This window comes from Schistocerca serialis, chromosome 1 (genome assembly GCF_023864345.2).
Source record: "Schistocerca serialis cubense isolate TAMUIC-IGC-003099 chromosome 1, iqSchSeri2.2, whole genome shotgun sequence".
In the NCBI taxonomy this organism is placed as follows: domain Eukaryota; kingdom Metazoa; phylum Arthropoda; class Insecta; order Orthoptera; family Acrididae; genus Schistocerca; species Schistocerca serialis.
This window is the reverse complement of record NC_064638.1, coordinates 7,091,074-7,104,466: the sequence shown is the minus strand read 5'-3', so window position 1 is coordinate 7,104,466 and position 13,393 is coordinate 7,091,074.

Genomic DNA, 13,393 nt, shown 5'->3' with positions numbered 1-13,393 from the left:
TAATGTCGAAGGAACACTCAAATTGCGTCGAAATTCAATACATCGTCCTCCAGCCGACTTGTGTGCTAGGGGATATTGCTGCCTCTGGCACCTTATCGTCGTTCCTCTATGAGTTTAGATTTTCGAATACGACGCAAAACTAATAGTTAATTGTAACGTTCAGGGCCTCCTAATGACGATAGAGTACTCAAATTGCGTCGAGATTCAATACATCGTCCTCCAGCCGACTTGTGTGCAAGGGGATATTGCTGCCTCGATCACCTTATCGTCGTTACTCTGTGAGTCTAGATTTTCGAATCCGACGCAAAACTAATAGTTAATTGTAACGTTCATGGCCTCCTAATGACGATAGATCACTCAAATTGCGTCGAGATTCGATACGTCGTCCTTCAGCCGACTTGTCTCCAAGGGGATATTGCTGCCTCGGGCACCATATGGTCCGTCTCCTGTGAGTCTAGATTTTAGAATCCGACTGAAAACTTGTAGTTACTTGTAACGTTCAGGGTCTCCTAATGACGATGTAACACTCAAATTACGTCGAGATTCAATTCATCGTCCACCCGCCGACTTGTCTCCAACGGGTTATTGCTGACTCGGGCACCATGTGGTCCGTCTCCTGTGAGTGCAGAATATCGAATCCGCCGCAAAAAAGATACCTAATTGTAACGTTCAGGGCCTCCTAATGACGAAGGAACACTCAAATTGCGTCGAAATTCAATACATCGTCCTCCAGCCGACTTGTGTGCTAGGGGATATTGCTGCCTCGGGCACCTTATCGTCGTTCCTCTGTGAATTTAGATTTTGGAATCCGGCGCATAACTAATAGTTAATTGTAACGTTCAGGGCCTCCTAATGACGATAGAGTACTCAAATTGCGTTGAGATTCAATACGTCGTCCTCCAGCCGAATTCTCTCCAAAGGGATATTGCTGCCTCGGGCACCATATGGTCAATCTCCTGTGAGTCTAGATTTTCGAATCCGACTCAAAACTTGTAGTTACTTGTAACGTTCAGGGCCTCCTAATGACAATGTAACACTCAAATTACGTCGAGATTCAATACATCGTCCACCCGCCGACTTGTCTCCAACGGGATATTGCTGCCTCGGGCACCATGCGGTCCGTATCCTGTGAGTGCAGATTATCGAATACGACGCAAAAATGATAGTTAATTGTAACGTTCAGGGCCTCCTAATGACGAAGGAACACTCAAATTGCGTCGAAATTCAATACATCGTCCTCCAGCCGACTTGGCTCCATGGGTCTATTGCTACCTCGCTCACCTTATGGTTGTTCTCCTGTGAGTCTAGAATTTCGAATGAGACGCAAAACTGATGGTTAATTGTAACGTTCATGGCCTCCAAATGACGATGGAACACTCAAATTGCGTCGAGATTCGATACATCGTCCTCCAGCCAACTTGTCCACAAGGTTGCTGCCTCGGGCACCTTATGGTCCGCCTCCTGTGAGTCTAGATTTTCGAATCCGACGCAAAACTAATAGTTAATTGTAACGTTCATGGCCTCCTAATGACGATGGAACACTCAAATTGCGTCGAGATTCAATACATCATCCTCCAGCCGACTTGTCTCCAAGGGGATATTGCTGCCTCGGGCACCTTATCGTCGCTCCTCTGTGAGTCTAGATTTTCGAATCCGACTCAAAACTTGTAGTTACTTGTAACGTTCACGGTCTTCTAATGACGATGTAACACTCAAATTACGTCGAAATTCAATTCATCGTCCACCCGCCGACTTTTCTCCAACGGGTTATTGATGCCTCGGGCACCATGTGGTCCGTCTCCTATGAGTGCAGATTATCGAATCCGACGCAAAAAAAGATAGTTAATTGTAACGTTCAAGGCCTCCTAATGACGAAGGAACACTCAAATTGCGTCGAAATTCTATACGTCGTCCTCCAGCCGACTTGTGTGCTAGTGGATATTGCTGCCTCGGGCACCTTATCGTCGTTCCTCTGTGAGTTTAGATTTTCGAATACGACGCAAAACTAATAGTTAATTGTAACGTACAGGGCCTCCTAATAACGATAGAGTACTCAAATTGCGTCGAGATTCAATACGTCGTCCTCCAGCCGACTTGTCTCCAAGGGGATATTGCTGCCTCGGGCACTTATGGTCCATCTCCTGTGAGTCTAGATTTTCGAATCCGACTCTACACTTGTAGTTACTTGTAACGTTCAGGGCCTCCTAATGACAATGTAACACTCAAATTACGTCGAAATTCAATTCATCGTCCACCCGCCGACTTTTCTCCAACGGGTTATTGATGCCTCGGGCACCATGTGGTCCGAATCCTGTGAGTGCAGATTATCGAATACGACGCAAAAAAGATAGTTAATTGTAACGTTCAGGGCCTCCTAATGACGAAGGAACACTCAAATTGCGTCGAAATTCAATATATCGTCCTCCAGCCGACTTGGCTCCATGGGTCTATTGCTACCTCGCTCACCTTATGGTCGTTCTCCTGTGAGTCTAGATTTTCGAATCCGATGCAAAACTGATAGTCAATTGTAACGTTCATGGCCTCCTAATGACGATGGAACACTCAAATTTCGTCGAGATTCAATACATCGTACTCCAGCCGACTTGTCTCCAAGGGGATATTGCTGCCTCGGGCACCTTATGGTCGTTCTCCTGTGAGTCTAGATTTTCGAATCCGACGCAAAACTGATGGTCAATTGTAACGTTCATGGCCTCTTAATGACGATGGAACACACAAATTGCGTCGAGATTCAATACATCGTCCTCCAGCCGACTTGTCTCCAAGGGTCTATTGCTGCCTCGGACACCTTATGGTGATTCTCCTGTGAGTCTAGATTTTCGGATCCGACGCATAACTGATAGTTAATTGAAACGTTCAGCGCCTCCTAATGACGATAGAACACTCAAATTGCGTCGAGATTCAATACATCGTCCTCCAGCCGACTTGTCTCCAAGGGTCAATTGCTGCCTTTGGCACCTAATGGTCTTGCTCCCGTGAGTCTAGATTTTCGAATCCGACGCGAAACCGATAGTTAATTGTAACGTTCAGGGCCTCCTAATGTCGAAGGAACACTCAAATTGCGTCGAAATTCAATACATCGTCCTCCAGCCGACTTGTGTGCTAGGGGATATTGCTGCCTCTGGCACCTTATCGTCGTTCCTCTATGAGTTTAGATTTTCGACTACGACGCAAAACTAATAGTTAATTGTAACGTTCAGGGCCTCCTAATGACGATAGAGTACTCAAATTGCGTCGAGATTCAATACATCGTCCTCCAGCCGACTTGTGTGCAAGGGGATATTGCTGCCTCGATCACCTTATCGTCGTTCCTCTGTGAGTCTAGATTTTCGAATCCGACGCAAAACTAATAGTTAATTGTAACGTTCATGGCCTCCTAATGACGATAGATCACTCAAATTGCGTCGAGATTCGATACGTCGTCCTTCAGCCGACTTGTCTCCAAGGGGATATTGCTGCCCCGGGCACCATATGGTCCGTCTCCTGTGAGTCTAGATTTTAGAATCCGACTGAAAACTTGTAGTTACTTGTAACGTTCAGGGTCTCCTAATGACGATGTAACACTCAAATTACGTCGAGATTCAATTCATCGTCCACCCGCCGACTTGTCTCCAACGGGTTATTGCTGACTCGGGCACCATGTGGTCCGTCTCCTGTGAGTGCAGAATATCGAATCCGCCGCAAAAAAGATACCTAATTGTAACGTTCAGGGCCTCCTAATGACGAAGGAACACTCAAATTGCGTCGAAATTCAATACATCGTCCTCCAGCCGACTTGTGTGCTAGGGGATATTGCTGCCTCGGGCACCTTATCGTCGTTCCTCTGTGAGTTTAGATTTTGGAATCCGGCGCATAACTAATAGTTAATTGTAACGTTCAGGGCCTCCTAATGACGATAGAGTACTCAAATTGCGTTGAGATTCAATACGTCGTCCTCCAGCCGAATTCTCTCCAAAGGGATATTGCTGCCTCGGGCACCATATGGTCAATCTCCTGTGAGTCTAGATTTTCGAATCCGACTCAAAACTTGTAGTTACTTGTAACGTTCAGGGCCTCCTAATGACAATGTAACACTCAAATTACGTCGAGATTCAATACATCGTCCATCCGCCGACTTGTCTCCAACGGGATATTGCTGCCTCGGGCACCATGCGGTCCGTATCCTGTGAGTGCAGATTATCGAATACGACGCAAAAATGATAGTTAATTGTAACGTTCAGGGCCTCCTAATGACGAAGGAACACTCAAATTGCGTCGAAATTCAATACATCGTCCTCCAGCCGACTTGGCTCCATGGGTCTATTGCTACCTCGCTCACCTTATGGTCGTTCTCCTGTGAGTCTAGATTTTCGAATGCGACGCAAAACTGATGGTTAATTGTAACGTTCATGGCCTCCAAATGACGATGGAACACTCAAATTGCGTCGAGATTCGATACATCGTCCTCCAGCCAACTTGTACACAAGGTTGCTGCCTCGGGCACCTTATGGTCCGCCTCCTGTGAGTCTAGATTTTCGAATCCGACTCTACACTTGTAGTTACTTGTAACGTTCAGGGCCTCCTAATGACAATGTAACACTCAAATTACGTCGAGATTCAATACATCGTCCACCCGCCGACTTGTCTCCAATGGGATATTGCTGCCTCGGGCACCATGTGGTCCGAATCCTGTGAGTGCAGATTATCGAATACGACGCAAAAAAGATAGTTAATTGTAACGTTCAGGGCCTCCTAATGACGAAGGAACACTCAAATTGCGTCGAAATTCAATATATCGTCCTCCAGCCGACTTGGCTCCATGGGTCTATGGCTACCTCGCTCACCTTATGGTCGTTCTCCTGTGAGTCTAGATTTTCGAATCCGATGCAAAACTGATAGTTAATTGTAACGTTCATGGCCTCCTAATGACGATGGAACACTCAAATTTCGTCGAGATTCAATACATCGTACTCCAGCCGACTTGTCTCCAAGGGGATATTGCTGCCTCGGGCACCTTATGGTCGTTCTCCTGTGAGTCTAGATTTTCGAATCCGACGCAAAACTGATGGTCAATTGTAACGTTCATGGCCTCTTAATGACGATGGAACACACAAATTGCGTCGAGATTCAATACATCGTCCACCTGCCGACTTGTCTCCAAGGGTCTATTGCTGCCTCGGACACCTTATGGTGATTCTCCTGTGAGTCTAGATTTTCGGATCCGACGCATAACTGATAGTTAATTGAAACGTTCAGCGCCTCCTAATGACGATAGAACACTCAAATTGCGTCGAGATTCAATACATCGTCCTCCAGCCGACTTGTCTACAAGGGTCTATTGCTGCCTCGGGCACATAACGTCGTTCTCCTGTGAGTCTAGATTTTCGAATCCGACGCGAAACTGATAGTTAATTGAGACGTTCAAGGCCTCCTAATGACGATGGAACACTCAAATTGCGTCGAGATTCAATACATCGTCCTCCAGCCGACTTGTGTGCTAGGGGATATTGCTGCGTCGATCACCATATCGTCGTTCCTCTGTGAGTCCAGATTTGCGAATCCGACGCAAAACTAATAGTTAATTGTAACGTTCATGGCCTCCTAATGACGATAGATCACTCAAATTGCGTCGAGATTCGATACGTCGTCCTTCAGCCGACTTGTCTCCAAGGGGATATTGCTGCCTCGGGCACCATATGGTCCGTCTCCTGTGAGTCTAGATTTTAGAATCCGACTCAAAACTTGTAGTTACTTGTAACGTTCAGGGTCTCCTAATGACGATGTAACACTCAAATTACGTCGAGATTCAATTCATCGTCCACCCGCCGACTTGTCTCCAACGGGTTATTGCTGACTCGGGCACCATGTGGTCCGTCTCCTGTGAGTGCAGAATATTGAATCCGCCGCAAAAAAGATACCTAATTGTAATGTTCAGGGCCTCCTAATGACGAAGGAACACTCAAATTGCGTCGAAATTCAATACATCGTCCTCCAGCCGACTTGTGTGGTAGGGGATATTGTTGCCTCGGGTACCTTATCGTCGTTCCTCTGTGAGTTTAGATTTTGGAATCCGGCGCATAACTAATAGTTAATTGTAACGTTCAGGGCCTCCTAATGACGATAGAGTACTCAAATTGCGTCGAGATTCAATACGTCATCCTCCAGCCGACGTGTCTCCAAAGGGATATTGCTGCCTCGGGCACCATATGGTCCATCTCCTGTGAGTCTAGATTTTCGAATCCGACTCAAAACTTGTAGTTACTTGTAACGTTCAGGGTCTCCTAATGACAATGTAACACTCAAATTACGTCGAGATTCAATACATCGTCCACCCGCCGACTTGTCTCCAACGGGATATTGCTGAATCGGGCACCATGCGGTCCGTATCCTGTGAGTGCAGATTATCGAATGCGACGCAAAAATGATAGTTAATTGTAACGTTCAGGGCCTCCTAATGACGAAGGAACACTCAAATTGCGTCGAAATTCAATACATCGTCCTCCAGCCGACTTGGCTCCATGGGTCTAATGCTACCTCGCTCACCATATGGTCGTTCTCCTGTGAGTCTAGATTTTCGAATCCGACGCAAAACTGATGGTTAATTGTAACGTTCATGGCCTCCTAATGACGATGGAGCACTCAAATTGCGTCGAGATTCAATACATCATCCTCCAGCCGACTTGTCTCCAATGGGATATTGCTGCTTTGGGCACCTTATGTTCGTTCTCCTGTGAGTCTAGATTTTCGAATCCGACGCAAAACTGATGGTTAATTGTAACGTTCAGGGCCTCCTAATGATGATGGAACACTCAAATTGCGTCGAGATTAAATACATAGTCCTCCAACCGACTTGTCCCCATGGTTCTATTGCTACTTTGCTCACCTTATGGTCGTTCTCCTGTGAGTCTAGGTTTTCGAATCCGACGCAAAACTGATGGTTAAATGTAACATTCATGACCTCCTAATGACGATGGAACACTCAAATTGCGTCGCGATTCAGTACATCGTCCTCCAGCCGACTTCTCTCCAAGGCTCAATTCCTGCCTTTGGCGCCTAATTGTCTTGCTCCTGTGAGACTAGTTTTTCGAATTCGACGCAAAATTGATGGTTAATTGTAACGTTCAGGGCCTCCTAATGATGATGGAACACTCAAATTGCGTCGCGATTCAATACATCATCCTCCAGCCGACTTGTCTCCAAGGGGATATTGCTGCCTCGGGCACCTTATGGTCGTTCTCCAATGAGTCTAGATTTTCGAATCCGACGCAAAACTGATGGTCAATTGTAACGTTCATGGCCTCTTAATGACGATGGAACAATCAAATTGCGTCGAGATTCAATACATCCTCCTCCAGACGACTTGTCTCCAAGGGTCTATTGCTGCCTCGGGCACCTTATGGTTGTTCTCCTGTGAGTCTAGATTTTCGGATCCGACGCATAACTCATAGTTAATTGTAACGGTCAGCGCCTCCTAATGACGATAGAACACTCAAATTGCGTCGAGATTCAATACATCGTATTCCAGCTGACTTGTCTACAGGGGTCTATTGCTGCCTCGGGCACATATCGTCGTTCTCCTATGAGTCTAGATTTTCGTATCCGACGCGAAACTGATAGTTAATTGTAACGTTCAGGGCCTCCTAATGACGATGGAACACTCAAATTGCGTCGAGATTCAATATATCGTCCTCCAGCCGATTTGTGTGCTAGGGGATATTGCTGCCTCGGGCACCTTATCGTCGTTCCTCTGTGAGTCTAGATTTTCGAATCCGACGCAGAACTAATAGTTAATTGTAACGTTCAGGGCCTCCTAATGACGATAGATCACTCAAAATGCGTCGAGATTCAATACGTCGTTCTCCAGCCGACTTGTCTCCAAGGGGATATTGCTGCCTCGGGCACCATATGGGTCGACTCAAACCTTGTAGTTACTTGTAACGTTCAGGGTCTCCTAATGGCGATGTAACACTCAAATTACGTCGAGACTCAATTCATCGTCCACCCGCCGTCATGTCTCGAACGGGTTATTGCTGCCTCGGGCACAATGTGGTCCGTCTCCTATGAGTGCAGATTATCGAATCCGACGCAAAAATGATAGTTAATTGTAACGTTCAGGGCCTCCTAATGACGAAGGAACACTCAAATTGCGTCGAAATTCAATACATCGTCCTCCAGCCGACTTGTGTGCTAGGGGATATAGCTGCCTCGGGCACCTTATCGTCGTTCCTCCGTGAGTTTAGATTTTCGAATCCAACGCAAAACTAATAGTTAATTGTAACCTTCAGGGCCTCCTAATGACGATAGGGTACTCAAATAGCGTCGAGATTCAATACGTCGTCCTCCAGCCGACTTGTCCCCAAGGGGATATTGCTGCCTCGGGCACCATATGGTCCATCTCCTGTGAGTCTAGATTTTCGAATCCGACTCAAAGCTTGTAGTTATTTGTAACGTTCAGGGCCTCCTAATGACGATGTAACACTCAAATTACGTCGAGATTCAATACATCGTCCACCCGCCAACTTGTCTCCAACAGGATATTGCTGCCTCGGGCACCATGTGGTCCGTATCCTGTGAGTGCAGATTATCGAATCCGACGCAAAAAAGATAGTTAATTGTAACGTTCAGGGCCTCCGAATGACGATGGAACACTCAAATTGGGTCGCGATTCAATACATCGTCCTCCAGCCGACTTGTCTCCAAGGGTCAATTGCTGCCTTTGGCACCTAATGGTCTTACTCCCGTGAGTCTAGATTGTCGAATCCGACGCGAAACTGATATTAATTGTAACGTTCAGGGCCTCCTAATGACGATGGAACACTCAAATTGCGTCGAGATTCAATACATCGTCCTCCAGCCGACTTGTGTGCTAGGGGATAATGCTGCCTCGGGCACCTTATCGTCGTTCCTCTGTGAGTCTAGATTTTCCAATCCGACGCAAAACTAATAGTTAATTGTAACGTTCAGGGCCTCCTAATGACGATGGAACACTCAAATTGCGTCGAGATTCAATACATCGTCCTCCAGCCGACTTGTGTGCTAGGGGATATTGCTGCCTCGGGCACCTTATTGTCGGTCCTCTGTGAGTCTAGATTTTCGAATCCGACGCAATACTAATAGTTAATTGTAACGGTCAGGGCCTCCTAATGACGATAGAACACTCAAATTGCGTCGAGATTCAATACGTCGTCCTGCAGCCGACTTGTCTCCAAGGGGATATTGCTGCCTTGGGCACCATATGGTCCGTCTCCTGTGAGTGTAGATTTTCGAAACCGACTCAAAACTTGTAGTTACTTGTAACGTTCAGGGTCTCCTAATGACAATGTAACACTCAAATTACGTCGAGATTCAATTCATCGTCCACCCGCCGACTTTTCTCCAACGGGTTATTGCTGCCCCGGGCACCGTGTGGTCCGTCTCCTATGAGTGCAAATTATCGAATCCGACGCAAAAAAGATAGTTAATTGTAACGTTCAGGGGCTCCTAATGTCGAAGGAACACTCAAATTGCGTCGAAATTCAATACATCGTCCTCCAGCCGACTTGTGTGCTAGGGGATATTGCTGCCTCGGGCACCTTATCGTCGTTCCTCTATGAGTTTAGATTTTCGAATACGACGCAAAACTAATAGTTAATTGTAACGTTCAGGGCCTCCTAATGACGATAGAGTACTCAAATTGCGTCGAGATTCAATACATCGTCCTCCAGCCGACTTGTGTGCTAGGGGATATTGCTGCCTCGATCACCTTATCGTCGTTCCTCTGTGAGTCTAGATTTTCGAATCCGACGCAAAACTAATAGTTAATTTTAACGTTCAGGGCCTCCTAATGACGATAGATCACTCAAATTGCGTCGAGATTCGATACGTCGTCCTTCAGCCGACTTGTCTCCAAGGGGATATTGCTGCCTCGGGCACCATATGGTCCGTCTCCTGTGAGTCTAGATTTTAGAATCCGACTGAAAACTTGTAGTTACTTGTAACGTTCAGGGTCTCCTAATGACGATGTAACACTCAAATTACGTCGAGATTCAATTCATCGTCCTCCCGCCGTCTTGTCTCCAACGGGTTATTGCTAACTCGGGCGCCATGTGGTCCGTCTCCTGTGAGTGCAGAATATCGAATCCACCGCAAAAAAGATACCTAATTGTAACGTTCAGGGCCTCCTAATGACGAAGGAACACTCAAATTGCGTCGAAATTCAATACATCGTCCTCCAGCCGACTTGTGTGCTAGGGGATATTGCTGCCTCGGGCACCTTATCGTCGTTCCTCTGTGAGTTTAGATTTTGGAATCCGGCGCATAACTAATAGTTAATTGTAACGTTCAGGGCCTCCTAATGACGATAGAGTACTCAAATTGCGTCGAGATTCAATACGTCGTCCTCCAGCCGCCTTCTCTCCAAAGGGATATTGCTGCCTCGGGCACCATATGGTCCATCTCCTGTGAGTCTAGATTTTCGAATCCGACTCTACACTTGTAGTTACTTGTAACGTTCAGGGCCTCCTAATGACAATGTAACACTCAAATTACGTCGAGATTCAATACATCGTCCACCCGCTGACTTGTCTCCAACGGGATATTGCTGCCTCGGGCACCATGTGGTCCGAATCCTGTGAGTGCAGATTATCGAATACGACGCAAAAAAGATAGTTAATTGTAACGTTCAGGGCCTCCTAATGACGAAGGAACACTCAAATTGCGTCGAAATTCAATATATCGTCCTCCAGCCGACTTGGCTCCATGGGTCTATTGCTACCTCGCTCACCTTATGGTCGTTCTCCTGTGAGTCTAGATTTTCGAATCCGACGCAAAACTGATAGTTAATTGTAACGTTCATGGCCTCCTAATGACGATGGAACACTCAAATTGCGTTGAGATTCAATACATCGTCGTCCAGCCGACTTGCCTCCAAGGGGATATTGCTGCCTCGGGCACCTTATGGTCGGTCTCCTGTGAGTCGAGATTTTCGAATCCGACGCAAAACTGATGGTCAATTGTAACGTTCATGGCCTCTTAATGACGATGGAACACCCAAATTGCGTCGAGATTCAATACATCGTCCTCCAGCCGACTTGTCTCCAAGGGTCTATTGCTGCCTCGGACACCTTATGGTTATTCTCCTGTGAGTCTAGATTTTCGGATCCGACGGATAACTGATAGTTAATTGTAACGTTCAGCGCCTCCTAATGACGATAGAACACTCAAATTGCGTCGAGATTCAATACATCGTCCTCCAGCCGACTTGTCTACAAGGGTCTATTGCTGCCTCGGGCACATATCGTCGTTCTCCTGTGAGTCTAGATTTTCGAATCTGACGCGAAACTGATAGTTAATTGAGCCGTTCAGGGCCTCCTAATGACGATGGAACACTCAAATTGCGTCGAGATTCAATACATCGTCCTCCAGCCGACTTGTGTGCTAGGGGATATTGCTGCCTCGATCACCTTATCGTCGTTCCTCTGTGAGTCTAGATTTTTGAATCCGACGCAAAACTAATAGTTAATTGTAACGTTCATGGCCTCCTAATGACGATAGATCACTCTAATTGCGTCGAGATTCAATACGTCGTTCTCCAGCCGACTTGTCTCCAAGGGGATATTGCTGCCTCGGGCACCATATGGTTCGACTCAAAACTTGTAGTTACTTGTATTGTCCAGGGTCTCCTAATGACGATGTAACACTCAAATTACGTCGAGATTCAATTCATCGTCCACCCGCCGTCTTGTCTCCAACGGGTTATTGCTGCCTCGGGCACCATGTGGTCCGTCTCCTATGAGTGCAGATTATCGAATCCGACGCAAAAATGATAGTTAATTGTAACGTTCAGGGCCTCCTAATGACGAAGGAACACTCAAATTGCGTCGAAATTCAATACATCGTCCTCCAGCCGACTTGTGTGCTAGGGGATAATGCTGCCTCGGGCACCTTATCGTCGTTCCTCTGTGAGTCTAGATTTTCCAATCCGACGCAAAACTAATAGTTAATTGTAACGTTCAGGGCCTACTAATGACGATAATACACACAAATTGCGTCGAGATTCAATACGTCGTCCTCCAGCCGACCTGTCTACAAGGGGATATTGCTGCCTCGGGCACCATATGGTCCGTCTCCTGTGAGTCTAGATTTTCGAATCCGACTCAAAACTTGTAGTTACTTGTAACGTTCAGGGTCTCCTAATGACGATGTAACACTCAAATTACGTCGAGATTCAATCCATCGTCCACCCGCCGACTTGTCTCCAACGGGTTATTGCTGCGTCGGGCACCATGTGGTCCGTCTCCTATGAGTGCAGATTATCGAATCCGACGCAAAAAAGTTAGTTAATTGTAACGTTCAAGGCCTCCTAATGACGAAGGAACACTCAAATTTCGTCGAAATTCAATACATCGTCCTCCAGCCGACTTGTGTGCTAGGGGATATTGCTGCCTCGGGCACCTTATCGTCGTTCCTCTGTGAGTTTAGATTCTCGAATCCGACGCAAAACTAATAGTTAATTGTAACGTTCAGGGCCTCCTAATGACGATAGAGTATTAAAACTGCGTCGAAATTCAATACGTTGTCCTCCAGCCGACTTGTCTCCAAGGGGTATTGCTGCCTCGGGCACCATATGGTCCATCTCCTATGAGTCTAGATTTTCGAATCTGACTCAAAACTTGTAGTTACTTGTAACGTTCAGGACCTCCTAATGACGATGAAACACTCAAATTACGTCGAGATTCAATACATCGTCCACCCGCCCACTTGTCTCCAACGGGATATTGCTGCCTCGGGCACCATGTGGTCCGTATCCTGTGAGTGCAGATTATCGAATCCGACGCAAAAAAGATAGTTAATTGTAACGTACAGGGCCTCCTAATGACGCAGGGACACTCAAATTGCGTCGAGATTCAATACATCGTCCTCCAGCCGACTTGTCTACAAGGGGATATTGCTGCTTCGGGCACCTTATGGTCCGGCTCCTGTTAGTCTAGATTTCGGATCCGAAGCGAAACTGATAGTTAATTGTAACGTTCAGGGCCTCCTAATGACGATGGAACACTCAAATTGCGTCGAGATTCAATACATCGTCCTCCAGCCGACGTGTCTACAAGGGGATATTGCTGCCTCGGGCACCTTATGGTCGTTCTCCTGCGGGTCTACATTTTCGGATCCGACGCATAACTGATAGTTAATTGTAACGCTCAGCGTCTCCTAATGACGATAGAACACTCAAATTGCGTCGAGATTCAATAGATCGTCTTCCAGCCGACTTGTCTACAAGGGGATATTGCTGCCTCGGGCACCTTATGGTCCGGCTCCTGTTAGTCTAGATTTTCGAATCCGACGCGAAACTCATAGTTAATTGTAACGTTCAGGGCCTCCTAATGACGATGGAACACTCAAATTGCGTCGAGATTCA